Source organism: Amblyomma mixtum, chromosome 6, assembly GCF_055824585.1.
Source record: "Amblyomma mixtum isolate Tamu chromosome 6, ASM5582458v1, whole genome shotgun sequence".
NCBI classification, from domain to species: Eukaryota; Metazoa; Arthropoda; class Arachnida; order Ixodida; family Ixodidae; genus Amblyomma; species Amblyomma mixtum.
In genome coordinates this window covers 106,487,438-106,502,421 of record NC_143017.1, presented here as the reverse complement: position 1 = coordinate 106,502,421, position 14,984 = coordinate 106,487,438, and the positions used below count along the sequence as shown (strand labels likewise).

Sequence of the window (14,984 nt, the reverse complement as noted above, 5' to 3'; positions counted from 1 at the left end):
ACAAACACATGTTAGCATATTACCCTTGTTAACAGGAAAGTGCGTCAACAAAAGACTGCGTGAACACAAGAGGACTGTAAAAAACAACGAAAACGAAGCCTTCCGGAGCACGTCATCAGTCACAAATGCAAGCCTTTGCTCAGAGGCACCACAATATTGGCACATGCTAAGACCAAACTTCAGAGAGAAATTATTGAGGCATTTCATATTACTAACTCCGAAGATAAATGCATTAGTACTGCATTAGCACTTGCTCAGCGGCGGTGGCGGAAGCAACAGCGGCACAGAGTAACTGCAAATCCTTCACTTTGCAGTTCTTGGCCAGGCTTGCAGCGATACACCTGGTGAACTAAAGTGGCAAGAGCGACGACGATCGGCCCCGCAAGATAACGACACAAGCAGCGCCAGCCAGGAGCATATAAAAGGACAAGGCTCACCTGTGCCCCCCACACTTGCTCAGCGGCGGTGGCGGAAGCAACAGCGGCACAGAGTAACTGCAAATCCTTCACTTTGCAGTTCTTGGACAGGCTTGCAGCGATACACCTGGTGAACTAAAGTGGCAAGAGCGACGACGATCGGCCCCGCAAGATAACGACACAAGCAGCGCCAGCCAGGAGCATATAAAAGGACAAGGCTCACCTGTGCCCGCCACACTTGCTCAGCGGCGGTGGCGGAAGCAACAGCGGCACAGAGTAACTGCAAATCCTTCACTTTGCAGGTTGGTGTGCTTTCACTTATTGAAGACATAAGAAACCTTCTGCCAAACGCCGCTGCCGCTTGAGTCTGTGCTGTTGCTGTAGTTGTTTTCTATTGTGCCGCATGCTTTTCCATCGCGAGTGCTATGGGTGATCCTGTTTGTGATATATGCCTGGTTTGTAATCAGTCACTTCCAGCAGAGGGCTCGTCCCTTACCTGCTCAGAATGCCGATACGGTTACCACTTAGGCGCTTGTTCTAATACGACGAAAGCTGCCTACAAAGCAATGACAGATATCGATAAAAAAAAGTTGGAAGTGTCAAACATGTGTAGTTTCAGCTGCTCGAGGCTCAAAAATTGTAACAAAGGTACAGAAGGAGCAGTCTATGACAGAAAGGATGCTAATGGAAATCAACAAAAAGCTGTGTGAACTACCGGAAATCAAACAGAAGTTAGATATCCTTTTCCAGGTAAAAGAGACAGTGGAAAGTATGGAAAAGTCTGTTCAGCATCTTTCAGATCAGTATGATGAAGTGCTGGCCAAAATGCAGCTTCAGTCCACTGAGATTGTCACCTTATCAAAAAGGGTTGAAAAGATTGAGGCACAGATTCAGTCAGAGAACACTAACCCCGAAGTCTGCGAACTACGACAGCAAATAAACAGTCTGGAACAGTACAGCAGGCGGAATAACTTGGAAGTACATGGACTTGCGCAAACCAAAAATGAAAACTTGTTCCAAAAAATCAATGCTATAGCCCAGGACCTAGAGCTTCCTCAGTTGACTGAGTACGACGTTGAAGGCCTTCATAGACTGCCCGCTAAACGTGGCAAAACCCCGGCTGTTCTGGTTCGCTTTTCCTCACGTGCTACGAAGGACCAATGGATGGCAAAAAAGCAAAGTATGCGGGAAGCTGAATCCACAGTGTACTTTCTTGACAATTTAACAGCGCAGAACAAAAAGCTCATGTGGATGATGAGGACAAGGGCCACAGAAAAGCAGTACGAATATGCTTGGCACAGTAATGGAAAGCTTTTTGTGCGCAAGTGCCAGGGTGAAACGGCAATACGGATCGCGTGTGTTGCTGACCTGGAAAATATCATCTGAGCAGGCACCGCCTCTACTTCGCCTTACTGATCAGTTTTTTTCATTATTTTTCTTTTATGGCATCACAAACAAAGCCTCCTTACTACGATGCTTTATCTTTTAACTCTGCGGTGCGCAGTTGTCTTGTTCACGAAAATGACAGGATGTCAGTCTTTCATTTGAATATTAGAAGTCTAAAAAATAAGCACTTTGAAATGCAATCAGCTTTGGATTCCCTGAATCACAGATTTGATATACTAGCGTACACCGAAACATGGTTCACAAATCAAAATGATGTTATCTTCTTTCGTGGCTACAAGTTTGAAGGCGTGTTCAGAGAAAACCGTAGAGGAGGTGGCGTCGCATTGTATGTTAAAGAAAACTTTGACTATGAAGTTTTATCAGATTTTTCTCTTGTCGATACCCACTACGAATCGGTTGCTATAAAATGTCATGGAACACTGATCGCTTGCATTTATCGGCCCCCATCAAGTGAAAGTGCCGAATTTATCAAGTTTGTGCGTGATCTTCTTGAATATGCTTGTATCGTAAATATCCCTGTTGTTTTGGTTGGAGACTTTAACATTGATTTTTTGACAAACAGCTCCCCGCGACGTCTTTTTTGTGAAGCCATTGATGCATTTCTCTGCACCAATGTTATTCAGTCACCAACAAGAATAACCTTAGAGAGGGACTCATTATTAGATTTATGTGTTACAAATCATGAGTTATCAAGAGTGCTATCAGGTGTGCTTACATTTGATTTGAGCGACCATCTGCCTATATTCTGTTTTTTTTTCCTCGGGCGATAAAAAAAAGGAAGCAAGTACCAACTCCCCAGATAGTATATCGCAGTTTCAATCAAGAAAACTTAGCTAGGTTTAGATCCATGATGGAAAGCACTGCCTGGAGCGAAGTTTACAATGAGTTAAATCCTAGTATAGCGTACAATATCTTTCTTCAGTTAGTAAAAAGCAAATATGATACCGCATTTCCTTTGACAGTGGGAAAAACTCACAAAAAGTCTCGAAAGCCGTGGGTTACGAGAGAGTTATATCGACGAATTCAAACCCGTGACAGGCTTTTTGACAAATTCATCCAATCAAAAGATCCAGTCATTCTTAAGGAATACAAAAAACTTAGAAATAAGTTAGGCTCTGATATTAAAAAAGCTAAGAAACAGTATTATCAGAATAAATTTTCAGCAGTCTCCAATTGCCCTAAGAAAATATGGGATTGTTTGAGCGACCTCTTGGGAAGGGCGACAACCCATATTCCCAGCACATTAACATTCAATGGCGTTGAATACAGTGGCGCTGCTTTGGCAGACAAGTTTAATGCTCATTTCCTATCCTCTGGCGAATCATCTCAGAAGCAGGATAGAAATCATGAAAATGCTCAGTATATTGCCTCTCCAATTGGTAGTTCCATATTCTTGAATCCTTGCAGCGAACATGAAGTATTCACATTTCTTAGAAGCCTAGACAAATCCACTGCGGCAGGCGCAGATTAAATTAAGGCCGAGCCTATTATTGCTGTTGCCGATCTAATTAGCTTGCCCTTGCAACATATATGTAACAACGCGTTAGTTCAAGGTATTTTTCCAGATGGTATGAAAATTGCCAGAGTGGTTGTTTTACACAAAGGTGGCCCTTATGACAATATAAACAACTACAGACCTATATCTGTACTCCCTTTGTTTTCTAAACTGCTGGAATATTTGATCAAAATCAGACTGTGTAAGTTCTTTGACGACAGACAAATTTTTGTTAACGAACAGTTCGGATTTCGTGAGAAGAAGTCAACAGAAATGGCATTGCTTAGTATAAAGGAAAAAATATTTTCTAATATGGATGACAAACAATTTACAGTTGGACTTTTTTTAGATTTCAGGAAGGCATTTGATTCAGTTAAACATGATATTTTATTTTATAAGCTACCGTTTTATGGCATTCGAGGAGTTGCCTTAAATCTGATCCGTACTTATCTTTCCGGTCGCGTTCAGTATACATGTTTGAATGGTCATCAATCACAACCTGGTCAATTAATATACGGTGTCCCACAAGGGTCTATTTTGGGTCCAGTATTTTTCATTCTTTATATCAACGATATAATAGCCATCCCTCGAACTCCCACAATAATTTTATATGCAGATGATACCAGTGTATTTTTTTCTGGCATGCATCTCAGTAATATTCAGGCTGAGGCAAATGCATGGTTACAAGAATTGTCTTTATGGTTGAATATAAATAAACTAGAGTTAAATGTTAATAAAACAAAGCTTATTGTATTTAAGGCACGTAACAAGCCTGATAACAGTGAAATTAATCTTACATTCAAAAATAGCGTAATTGAGCGTGTTTCTTCCTACAAATTTTTAGGCATAATCTTTGAAGAACACTTGAGTTGGACCCTGCATATTAATAAGATTCATGCCAGCATATCAAGGTCATTATGTGTATTATATAAACTTCGAGACCTTGTTCCGAAATGGCTGAAGTGGCAGTTATATTATACCCTAATTCAATCACATCTTCATTATTGTTTACTTGTTTGGGGATCTACAACGAAAACTAACCTCACGAGGCTGATAACATTACAGAAAAAAGCAATACGATATGTCGAAAACCTTGCATACAATGATCATACAGGTTTGTACTTCTCTAAGCATTCTATTCTAAAAGTCAATGAATTATTTGAGTTGAAACTGCTTTCTTATGTGTTTAACGATTTCAAACATCATCCCACTAAATATGTTCAATTAAACTCTAGTAGTGACGCGCCTTATAAATTAAGACACGTCAGTTACAGAGTACCATTCGTAAGGACTAACTATGGAACCGAAATGCTTTCATATTTAATTCCCAGTCTTCTAAATAAACATACACAGGCCATAGAAATTATTCACAAATCTGTTTCCCAAAAGTCATTCAATAGAAATGCTAAAGCTTACCTCCTTTCTCGCCCGAATGATTAAAATTCTTGATGTCCCTGTTTTTCCGTCAACTCTTTGAATTCTCGTGTTTTTCTTGTTGTGATGTGCCTTGTAAATATTTACTTTAATTATGTCATTGCAAAAGTATGCACCTTCCTCCTACTTTTACCTTGTATAATTATGTGTTGTTTTTTGTAATGAGAGTGTATGAAGCTCTTGCTTCTTTTGCCGCTTGTTCTGAGCATTGTGTCGGGTGCTTGGGCCCCGTCAGGCAGAGTGCATCTGCCTTTTGCCCCTGTATCCGAGACCTTGTTGTCTAAATAAAGATCTATCTATCTATCTATCTTACTTCTTAACAAAGAGGTGACTTTTTTAGACGGACACGTGTAAATTTTCCTGCGCCTCAGGTTTCCATTTTATTTCGGGTCGTACTGTTGTTGGGTTTCCTAGCCTTCGATTCTTATTTGAATTCTTCGTTGCAATGCGTTTTTTTATTCTGTTGACCGGCTGTTTTAGTGTTGTGTTTTGCCTTTTTTTGACACTGCTTTTGCTATGATGAATTGCTTTTACGCTTTGACATGCCTTTGGTTTTTGGTTTTGGTTTTGATGCTGCTTTGCTACGATATCTTTTAATGTTACCTTTCCTCATTTTTCACCTCATGATTCTTCTTTCCTTCTTGATAGCAGTGCCGGGGGTTGTTGGAACTTTTGATGTAATCAAGCAGCACCTGTGGTGGCGGTATGCTGACGTAAAATGGGCATGCTATGGTTTTTATCGCTGTGTTTGACCTATACGGTATAAATGTGTAGCTATCTATGAAATAAACTAGTTGGAAGTTGCGCATTGTACATGCCATTTTTGTTTCCTTGCCTTCGTCCCGTCTTTTGCGCAAGTACGCACCGCTTTCAAGCTATGAACCAACTCGCCCAGATTAGAGTTTTGTTTAACTTGTTGTAGGTACGCCACCAACAAGCCCAGCTACTTACGCACGCATTATATCCGGAACGTAATGCCGTGTTTAAATAGCCTACGGCTGACGAAGCATAAGCAGTGTCTTGCGCTTGGTTAAGGGAGCTTTATTTTTAAGTTTCTGCGTCGCGAAACATTGAGAACACACGAAGTGATAACTTACGTTCTTTAAACACTCATAACAAAGGCCTGCCGTTGAAGGAATCATTTGAAAACTTTTCATAATCACCTCTCCATAGAAGAAACATTCAAGCTGCGTTGCTATGCTTTTGCAAAAAAAAAACAACAACACTAACCTTAAGTGATATAGGGGACAAGTCTCCAGGATGCTGATGCGAGAACAGAACCGCTTAACTTCGTATCGGTCGATGACTCCTGACCACTTCTGGAGGTCAAAGCCCGGACTCGCGCGCTGTCACTCGTGGTAGGAAAATTGAAAGACTGACTGAAAGGAAATGCGACAACACCTGCGTGTTGTGCGATGTTAGTGCCCGTTAACGAACCCCAGGTAATTGAAATTGAGCCGGAGCCCTCCACTACGGCGTCTCAGCCCACGCTTCGCTTCAGGTCGTTGGCGCACACCGCATTTAGACGCCCTGACCACCGCATTTTGCGCTTCCTGGAGATTTCTGTCTCGCATTGTATATACCTATATCGAGCGAAATGATTTGCCATAACTAAAAAAAGAATATTTTGTTTCGTTTTCCCGCCCACGCTTGGCGTTCTCATTTTTTAGTTTTTACCTTATATTGAAAAAAGCAATGATTGGCTAAAGCATCCGGTAGCCCGAACGACGACATAAAGACACGGTGCGGTAGCGTTTGAGTGATCCGGGTGACAAGGTTGTGAAGTATCTGTGTTCCAGACGTAAGATGGGTGTCGCATAGCTGAAAGCGGAAGTACACTGGCACCTTTTCGCACCCACAATACGAACTGCCGCCATTTCTAGTCACATAAACGTGGCTCGTGCACTGCCTGAATAAGTACGCAGGGATGAGATCAACGTGTTTTATTAACACGATCCTATACGCACAATGCAAATAATTTCTGGCTCCGGACAGGCCGCCATCCGAAACTGATCTCGGCAGCGTTTAACACTAGAATTTTACCCACTGAGGCTAGCATAAACATGCTGTTTGAAGAACTAGTGGATATTAAATGGGATATCATGGGGCTTAGTGAAGCGCGAAGGACAGCTGAGGCGTATAATGTGCTAAACAGTGGGCTTGTATTGTGCTATCGTGGTTTAGCGGACAGGCAAGAACTGGGTGTGCGATGCTTAATCAATAAAGATATAAGTGGCAACATAAAGTAAATATAGCATTACCGCAGGATGGTAGTTATCATAATTAAGCTCAACAAGAGGTACAAATTGAAGCTGCTACGAGCCTACGCGTCTGCATTCATTCGGGATGACCAGGCCGCGAAAGTTTCGACATAAATGTGGAATCGATTACATGAAAACTAAGAACACAGAGCACTCGACTGATAGACGACATCTTTCCCAAGGTTGGCTAAAAACAGGTTGGACACCAGTCGGCGAATATTTCTTAGGTTCTGGGAATAACAGGGCTGAATTATTAGTAGAGTTTGCAGAACGGAACATTTAACGCATCATGGATACCTTCCTCTGCAAACGCGAGAATCGGAAGTGTACCGTGGAATAGCTCGAATGGCGAGATTGAAAACGAAATAAATTCCACATTCTGTGTGCACCCTGGCATCGTGAAGGGTGAGGAGAAGCTCGGAAAGGCAAAATCTTGTGACCACAGGATGCTAAGATTTCGATTTAGCCTAGAACGCAGAGAGACGGCAGAAACTAGTATGGTTGGTTGGTTGATTTATGGGGTTTAACGTCCCAAAGCGACTAAGGCTATGGGAGAAGCCGTAGTGGAGGGCTCCGGAAATTTCGACCACCTGGGGTTCTTTAACGTGCACTGACATCGCACAGTACACGGGCCTCTAGAATTTCTCCTCCGAAGAAATTCAACCGCCGCGGCCGAGATCGATCCCGTGTCCTTCGGGTCAGCAGCCGAGCACCATAACCACTGAGCCACCGCGGCGGCAGAAACTAGTATGGGAGGAGTCCATCAACAGTAAGAAAATAGAAGATTTCAGGATCTCGATGCAGAACAGATATTTCGCTTTAACCGAGGAGAACGTCCTTAGTGTTCAAGCAATGAATGGTAATCTCACAGACATCATTACCATGGTCGCAATAGAAGTAGGGGGTAGAATGTCTAAGCATGATACGAAGGTTGGTTTTTACGGGGCTTAACGTCCTGAAGTGACTCAGGTTATGAGGGGCGCCATAGTAAAGGGTTTCGGAAATTTCGACCACCTGGGGTTCTTTAACGTGCACTGACATCGCACAGCACACGGGCTTCTAGAATATCGCGTCCATCGAAATTCGATCACCGCGGCCTGGATCGAACCCGAGTCTTTCGGGTCAGCCGCCGAGTGCCATAACCACTGAGCTACCGCGGCGGGTAAACAAACAAGATAAGAGTAGGCTCATTCAGGGGGCCAAAAATATGATTAATAAACGCGAAAGCTTGAGAGCCTCTATCTCCAGTAGATACAATATAATTTGCATAGCTGCAGCAGTTAGTAGTTAAGAGTAAGGTAACCAGCATAGGTAACTACTGCATGAAGAGATTAACGGGCATGCGCTGAAGAACGAAGGCAGCCTAAGAGCTGTCAAAAGGAAACTAGACATAGGCAAAAATCAGATTTGCGCCCTGACACAAGGAACGCATTGTCATTACCAATGTAGATAAGGTAGTGCAGTAGCTAAGGTGTTCTACGCAGATCTGTACAGTAGCCTAAATACCTGTAATCACGACGATAATGATGGAGATAGGTGTGTAGAGGAATTAGACATTACGCAGGCAAAGAAAGAGACAGTAAAGAAAGCCTTGCAAGCAATACAAAGTAGGAAAGCAGCTGCTGAATACCAAGAGCTGAAGATCATTCAAGGACCGTAGGGAGAATGGGCTGGAAAAACTGGCTACCCTGCATACGCAACTTCTCATGACCACGACCGTATTGGAATTTTGGAAAAACAATAATATTATGCTAATCCGCACAAAAGAGGATGTCAAGGACTTGGAAAATCACTGACCGATCACTTTGCTGTCGGTTGCCTGCAAGGCCTTTACTAAAGTAAACGATAATATAATCAATCCCAACTTGCACTACAATAAACCAAACGACCCCGCTTGCTGTCGTTAAGGCTGCTCAATAATAAACCATATTCTCAAATGTGCAGAATTTAACCAACCCCTTTACGTATATAGCGTTCATAGACTACAAGAAACCATTTGACTTAGTCCAAACCTCGGCAGTTAAGCCGACATTATGAAACTACGGTGTACAAGAAGCATATGGAAAGTACTGAAAAATATCTGTAGCTGCTGCATACACAAAGTAATTAAATACCAATAACGAAGCGTGGTACGAAGGCAGTCACTACCTGTCCAGTAATTCGGCTCCTGTTTACAGATGGTATTCTAAAGTACGCATTGGGAAGAGTTGGGGATAAAAAAAAAAGGAGTATACTTTAGTATTCTACGATTCATTGATGTAATCGCTTTGCTAAGTAACTCAAGCTACCAGCTTCAAACCATGACCGAGGACGTATTCAGGCAAGAGAGAACGGTGGGTCTAAAAATGTATAGGCATAAAACTAAAGTACTGTTCGACAGCCTCGGAAGGGAACAGCATTTCAGCCCCACCGCGGTGGCTCAGTGGTTACGGCGCTCGGCGGCTGACCCGAAAGACGCGGGTTCGATCCCGGCCGCGGCGGCCGAATTTCGATGGAGGCAAAATTCTAGAGGCCCGAGTGCTGTGCGATGTCAGTGCAGGTTAAAGAAACCCAGGTGGTCGAAATTTCCGGAGCCGTTCACTACGGCGTCCCTCATAGCCTGAGTTGATTTGGGATGTTAAACCCCAATAAACAAACAAACTAACAAACAGCAGCTTACAACAAGCATCGAAGCGTTGGAAGTGGTAAGAGAAGACATCTACTTAGGGCAGGTAGTGGCCGCAGGTCTGGGCCATGCGAGTGAATCATGTGAAAATAACAACGAGGTAGAGTGCTCCTACTTTGAAATCATGAATGGCAGTTACTAGTATCGCTCGAAAGGAAGAGAGCTCTGTGAGTGAGGCAACATAGAGAGTTAATGATATACTAGTCGAAACCAAACAGAAGAAATGGGCTTGGGCGGGACACGTAACGCGAAGAAAGGCAACAGACTGGATTCCAAAAGAAGCAAGCGTATCGAGGGGCGGCGGAACGTCAGGTGGGCAGATGAGATTAGCAAGTTTGCTAAGATGAGGTGGCAGCAGCTGGCACAGGAGAGGAGATAACTGGAAGTATGTGAGAGAAGCCTCGTCCTGCAGTGGGCGTAGTTAGGATGATGATGATTATGATGATGCGTGCAACTGATCGCATCGTTTTCTTTTCTGAACGAAAAAAAATATTGATATGCCGGGCGCGTGATGAATACCATCCTAAATATAAGCACATAACAATGTAATCTAAAGTTTCGTTAGCCTGTTACCTTTAAAGAGGAGATGCACACATTTTACTCCTGCCTGCCATGTCCAGGGACTGCCGAGTTAAGCTGAAGATCAAAGTATTGCATTCCTATTAACGCGATAACGGTAAGAAGCTCGTGTCGCAGAAAATCCGACGCCGCTGTCGTCGTTCAGCGTGAGCGAAAAATCGACGACAAATGCCCATAAAAGCAACCTAGGAGACAAGTGGGTCACCTAAGCAACGCAACGTTATGGCGTCATCACAACCAGACCACGGGACTGTAAGCAAACTGCGCAATGACAGGTGGAAAATAAATTAATAACTGGTCGCGACAGGACGCTCGGGAAGAGCAACTTGGGTCGCAGAAGCGTCACCGGTGGCAGCACCTGCCATCGCAGTGCAGTGGCGCATCACTTAACCGCTGCACCACTGCAGCAGGAGTGGCAAGAGGACTCCCAAGGATATATGAAGGTTACAAGACAATGATCAATTCTACATATATGGGCATTAACTCATTGCACGTAGTGGCAGCGGCGGCAACGGCCTGTGACCGACTATACATAATCCTTTCAAACCGTGTTTTACAGCTGCTTGGCGGTGTGGCCCGACAACACTGCATGACCTGCATCTTTGCCTGTATTCCGATTGGCCCGTCCGGAGCAACGTCATCAGTGACAGCACATGGGCAACTATAAGAAGCGGTTGACGCACCGAGCTTCGCATCATTGCACGTAGTGGCAGCGGCGGCAACGACCTGTGACCGACTATACATAATCGTTTCAAACCGTGTTTTACAGGTTGGTGCTCTTTTTCTTTTCTTGCTCAGATAGAAATAAGCTCTAAACGACTAAGTAGTTGCGAAAGTTTTTCTGCTGCCGCTGCTGCTGCTGTATTTTATGTTTTCTGTGTTGCGGTGTTTTCCTAGACGCTATGACTTGTGACGTATGCCTGGCTTGCCAGCAGACAACTTCGAAGGAATCTATGTTTATGAAATGTTCTGAGTGCTCATTCTGTTATCATGCTGACAACTGCTTAAGAGTGGGGGAAGCAGCAGTGAAATCCAAACCGGATATAGGAAAGTCGTGGCTCTGCCCGACATGTAAAGCTTCTAAACTAAGGGGGGGCCCAAGCTCTGCGAAAGGTAAATCTGAACAAGATGCTGATATTGCGGCTAGACTAATCGTGATGAATCGGAACATCGCCGCCCTATTCCCACTTCTTGAGAAAATTTATGATCTCATGTCAGTCAAAGAAACTGTCGACAGCATTGAGACAAGCATCAGCTTTTTGTCTGATAAGTACGATAAGGTTATCGAAATGGTTGACTCACAAAAAAAAGGACATCGACTACCTCAAAGAGAGAGTGGAAAAAATCAAAGCACAAGCAACGACTGAAGAAATCAAAGAACTTAAACAGCAACTAAACGACCTGGACCAATATAACCGCCGACAGAACCTTTAAATTCACGGCCTCAAGCAGACTGATGATGAGAATTTGTTGAGCAAGTTGAACGACATTGCACGAGAGTTGAACATTGAAGAAGTCACACCCAGGGACATAGAAGCCGTATACAGGCTGCCGTCCAAACCTCCGAAGACACCCATTGTCCTTGTGCGGTTTGCTTCACGCGCCGTAAAAGAACAGTGGTCCGAACAAAAAGCACTTCTCCGAACGAAACTTCCCGACCTCAGTTTTTTTTACATGACTTCACAAAACCGGAAACTGCTGTGGCTGGCTAAGATGAGGGCAAAGGAACGTTCGTACCAGTTTGCTTGGCAAAAAAACAGCAGGATCCTTGTCAGGAAAAAGCAAGGTGAAGCGGCCATCCACATAAAGTCTGAAGGTGACATCACGAAAATCGCTTGATCGCTTAAATAAGTCACGTGTCTAGAGGAGCGCCTATCACCATGGCTGAACAGTCTTGTAACTGCTATTATCATGACACAAATTCCTTCAACAAATTTATAAAAGAGCAACCACGGAGGAAATCTATATCTCTATTCCATCTTAACACCCGCAGTTTGCAAAATAAGCATATCGATGTTGGTACTACATATTTGGACGCACTGAATCACAATTTTTTCCATACTAGCCTTCCCGGAAACTTGGTTCGAAAACGCACAAGATGCTGTGCACTTCGACAACTATAACTGCGAAACACTGTGTCGTCAGCGGCAAAGGGGTGGCGGTGTGGCACTTTATATCGGCAGAGATCACTGTTATTCCAGATTATACACTTATCACAGAAGACTACGAATGTCTAACAGTTGTAAGTCATGCTTTTGCAGTAGCTGTTATTTACCGTCCACCTTCAGGGTCTGTTTCCGCATTCTTAAGCTTCTTTGAAGAACTCGGCGAATACCTGCTCTCATTACATATTCCATTCGTCATGCCAGGCAATTTCAACATAAACATGCTTTCTTTCAACAATTCTTGCAATGCTTTGCTCGCGACGATGCATTCGATAGGACTTGTTAATGTGATTGGTATCCCAACGCGCGTAACACCAGACAGCGAGACGTCAATTGATCTATGCCCTACATCTGTTTAGAGGACACCGTGTGCTGTGGAGTGTTTTCAGTGAACATTAGCGACCACATGCCATTTTTTGTTTTTACCTATCATCCAAAGACATAGCGTACCCCAAACTGAAACATCGCGCACATTTATCAGCGATAATGACATTGCGCAATTCCGTAACCTTCTATCAGAAACAACATGGTATGACGTCTTGAGCACCGACGACCCGAACGATGCGTATAACTCATTCATTCGTACAGTAAAAGAATTATATAATATTGCTTTCCCTCTCAAGCAAATAAAAAGAAATAAGAAAGGGAGAAAACCATGGATTACAGATGAATAGATCAATAGACTGAGCTATAGAAATAACCTGCTCCACTCATTTATTGCGACTAAACATTGCTCTAAATTCCTAGAGACAAGGTTAGGAATAAGTTAAACGCTGACTTAAAGAAAGCCCGTACATCGTACTATATCAACAAGTTTACAGCAGCTTATACCTGCCCGAAAGAAACATGGGCACTTATGCGCTCTCTAGTCTGTAAAAATCAAGATTTTGTTCCCCAGCAAATAGTCATTGACGGCAAAACCTATTCAGGTCCTTCACTGGCAGATAAATTTAATGGTCATTTTCTAGCATCTTGTGCGTCACAGAGCACGCAGAGCTGTTCATCTAGGAGTTACATAACTAAGATAGAAACTAGTTCCATATTTTTGTCTCCAACCACGCCAAGTGAAATCGAAATAGTAATCAAAAGCCTCAAAGTTACTTGCGCATGTGGTCATGACGATATTGCAGTCCGTCCGGTGAAAGGATCATGCGACATTTTGAGCGTACCACTTTCTCATATCTGCAACTGCATAATGCGTCATGCGTCATTCCCTGATGAAATGAAGATCGCCCGAGTGTGCGCAATACATAAGAGCGGGGCAAAGAACAACTCTATATCGCTCTATATCCGTGCTTCCAGTTTTCGCGAAGGTGGCGGAAAAAATAATCAACACTAGAATCAGCATTTTTTTGTTCTCTAAGGGTACAATTTCAAACCAACAGTATGGTTTCGAAAAAGGAAAATCCGTTGAATCAGCACTACTGAATATTAAGGAAAAAATAGTAACAAACAGAGACAGCTATATACTCTTGGTGTATTCCTAGATTTCAGTAATGCATTTGACCCTATTAAACACGATAAATTGTTTAGTAAATTTTACGACTATGGAATCCGCGGCAAAGCTCTCGATTTGATAAAAAGTTATTTATACAAACGCCTGCAGTGCGTTAGTATTCATAACAGCAGATCAACAGCACAGGTAATTAAATATGGCGTACCCCAAGGTTCCATCTTAGGTCCTCTCCTATTTCTCTTATATATTAATGACATTGTATCAATACCCCAAACCCCCGAAGTAGTGTTGTATGCTGATGATACTAATGTGTTTTTCCATGGCAATTTCCTAATCACCCTAATGAAGAATGCCAATACATGGCTCGAAGAATTATCGACGTGGTTGTAGCATAGCCAGTTAAGACTCAATACAGAAAAAACGAACTACATTATCTTTCGGGCTCAAAAAAAGGCGATTGACACTAAACTTAAACTAGTCTTCGAGGGGCAGACAATAAACCGTGTTAGCGCTCAGAAATTTCTGGGTGTACATTTCCACGAGAACTTGCACTGGACACACCCCATAAGCTATTTGACTATGGACTTCGCGAAAACTATTGGAATGCTAAAAGATTTAAGTTTATGCTCCCAGCGTGGTTAAAACGCCAGCTTTATTATACTATGATTAATTCAAGATTGCAATACTGCATACTAGTTTGGGGCACCACTATCAGTGGTAATTTGGAACGTCTTCATATTCTTCAAAAGAAATGCAACCGATTCATAGAAAATGCAGCGTTGCGAGAACACACAGCTCCACTGTTCTTAAAAAATGAAATACTTGCAATTACAAGTATATTTCGACAGCGCGTGGCACCGAACATATTCACTCACATAAAAAGTGACCTAAATTCATTTCTTGGGAAGTACCGACGTCAAGAATGCGGCTATAACTTTAGGGCAAATTCATTTGCTAAGAAAAAAGTCGGAACTTCCTATGGTACACAATCGTTAGACTACCAGATTCCTGTGCTTTTAAATTTGTTTCCAGAACTTATTGATATCGCAGTGAATGTACAGTCACCGTATACTTATAAAGCACGGATAAAAAAAGTATTCCTGGTA

At 42.8% G+C, this 14,984-nt stretch overlaps 1 protein-coding gene across 2 annotated transcripts in view; it reads left to right on the top strand.

Moving 5' to 3' along the window:
• Nucleotides 1–471: 471 nt before the first annotated feature.
• LOC149339935 (glycoprotein antigen BM86-like) overlaps nt 472–14,984 on the top strand; it is a 66,145-nt gene continuing 51,632 nt past the window's right edge. For both annotated transcript variants that reach the window (XM_089548643.1, XM_089548644.1), the window contains exons 1-2: nt 472–718; nt 10,817–11,026. The gene's annotated coding sequence lies outside the window, so the exon portion shown is untranslated. The remainder of the gene's footprint in view (nt 719–10,816; nt 11,027–14,984) is intronic.